The sequence below is a fragment of the Buceros rhinoceros genome, unplaced genomic scaffold, assembly GCF_000710305.1.
Source record: "Buceros rhinoceros silvestris isolate BGI_N320 unplaced genomic scaffold, ASM71030v1 scaffold43419, whole genome shotgun sequence".
Lineage (NCBI taxonomy): Eukaryota > Metazoa > Chordata > Aves > Bucerotiformes > Bucerotidae > Buceros > Buceros rhinoceros.
The window spans coordinates 1-2,564 of record NW_010432920.1 but is presented as its reverse complement, the minus strand read 5'-3'; positions in this window follow the sequence as shown (position 1 = coordinate 2,564).

The following is a 2,564-nucleotide window of genomic DNA, read 5'->3' as shown; positions in this document are numbered from 1 at the left end:
GAAAGAGCAGCTACAATGGGGAGGTGGGAGCCAGAAACCTCCTCCTGGAGGAGCAGATTTGCAGTGGGAAGGACAAAAATGCAAATCTGAAATCAATCCATCTCTCTCTCCCTTGGACGCTTTGGCCATTTGTAACAGTTTAAAGTGGAGTCAGTCACCGAGGACAAGAAGAGAAGCTTGTAAATCCATTTATTACTTTCTGCACTAAAGGAGAAGCAGTGAATTTATAGTGGAAATGCAGTAAGTGCCCAGACGAGGTGTTCCACATTAGCAGCAGCGGATGGCTCACAAATATCAGAGCAAACCTTTGAACAAAGAGAAAGGATGGAGGCCGCGGGAGCCAGATGTATTGAACAGCTTTGTGGACTGACCTCCCCTCCACCGCCCTGGCTCTGAGTTTTCATCAAAGGCGCAGAGGTGTCTACACCACGTGGCCTTTGGAGCCCCCCTTTGTTGTGGCCCCATTGTGCTGGGACGAGCCTTATTGTGGCTCCCCGGACACCCTCCCTGCCTCTGTGGGGATGGAGGGCTGTGTCAGGGAAGCGGGGCTCTTCCCAGGGTGGTGGAACTCGGCGTCCCCAGGCAGCAGGCGGGTCGGCTGACAGCTCCGCAGGCTCAACAGCGGGCGCCATGGGCACCCGAACCCTCCCACACCCCCTCTGCTCTCGACTGCCCATGGAAACCGCTTTCTGCCTGGTTTAGCGAGACCCCTGTGCCTTGTTGGACCAGTGCTGGGATCCCAGAGCTCCCTTTGCTGCAAGACCAGTGAGCAAACCCGTCACGGTTTTGGTGTGGCAGCCAGGCTGACAGCTCCGCAGGCTCAACAGCGGGCGCCATGGGCACCCGAACCCTCCCACACCCCCTCTGCTCTCGACTGCCCATGGAAACCGCTTTCTGCCTGGTTTAGCGAGACCCCTGTGCCTTGTTGGACCAGTGCTGGGATCCCAGAGCTCCCTTTGCTGCAAGACCAGTGAGCCTGCTCCAAACCCGTCACGGTTTTGGTCTGGCAGCCAGCCTTCCAGGCTGTCATTTCAGATTCAACTGGTTTTTGCACTCATCTCTGTTACAGTTGATGTTAACCATAAGAAACGTAGCAACGAGCCAGCTCTGTGCCTCTGCCAGTGCGTGCCAAGCTTGTTGCTGAGAGCGAGGGCCCTTTAGCAAAGTCCGAGGGTTTGGGTGAAATGGGAAATACCCTCTTCGGAGCTGCGTTAGGTCACCACTGTGGCTTACGGTGACGCGACCTTATGCAAAACCGGCACTTCTTCCAAAAGCGGTTTGGGGTTGAAAGCATGTTTGTTATATTTTCTTTACTAACCAGATTTTATCTGGTGTGTAAATCACAGGATTAATTACCTGGTAACTATCCCCAGGTATAAGCAGGATACAGGAATAAGCATCAAGGGGTGATGCAATTAATCCCGCTCAGGAGGAAAGGCTGTCATTAGTCATTTGCAGCTTCAGCACTGGTGACTTTCAAGGTGTACAAATCTCTCGTTAGGTACATTCCATGTTCTGCAGATGGCCGTTCTGTCTCCTTGCTGTATGCACTGGAACATGCCCAAGTATACAAAAATGAGAGGAAAGATTGTCAGGGCTGAAATTTTTTGTTCATTTTCAATGGGATTTTTTTTTCTTTGCATGGCGCACATCCTGGGCTTTGATAAATGAGTCTCACTAGACACTGTGGTAAGCCAACCTCTGCTAATATTCATTATGCAGAACCCACTAGGAAATGGTCCGAGTCAGGGAAATGGAAAACCTTTAAAAGATAAAAAGGGGAGAAAAAAAAATTGTCCTGAGGAAACTAATTTATAACACTTTACATTTCTGGGATGTTTTAGAATATTAAACCCAGAAATTGTAGGGTTGCGTGTGCTGTCAGTGTTCTCAAAACTTCATAGCAAAGAGCTAATGGTTGAGCCACGTGCAAGCATACAGCCAAGACACATTTTTTAGGATGACAGAAGATGCACTCAAAGGTGACTTAGGAGCCTGATGTTAAAGAATCAGAAAAGAGCCGCCACGGTGGAAGCTGGGTGTGAACGTGCTGTGTGCCATGTGCCACTGACGCCGCGATCTCCACCGCGGGGATGTTTTCATCCCATGGTAAATAACCAGTCACTTCTTCCTCGCCCAGTGGCCCTGCAAGACACAAGAGCACCTGCACCATAGTCACCACGCGGTAGTTCATAGCCAGCAATTTGTCTCTTCAGCCTGCCCTGTTGGTAACTTGTTTCTCCAGCTTCTGAGCAGTTGCATCAGATTAACAAATAACGTGATGCTTTTTATCAGATTCTGTTGAGCCATGGTTAGTTTTGTGTGCGCTTGGCTGTGTGTGAATCTGCTCAAATTGATTTAAATCTCACTAACATTACTTCTGTTCTCACCGCAACCCCTACAGCCAGTTTTACACAGAGATAACTGGGGCCAGGAGGAGCCCGCAGCCATCCAGTGCACTGTCTTTCAGGGGTATGAGACTCCCAAAAAGTTCTCTGCTAACATGTGTGCAAATGAGATTTTAAATTCCTGAGATTCTACAGTAAATAAAACAGACCCCCCCC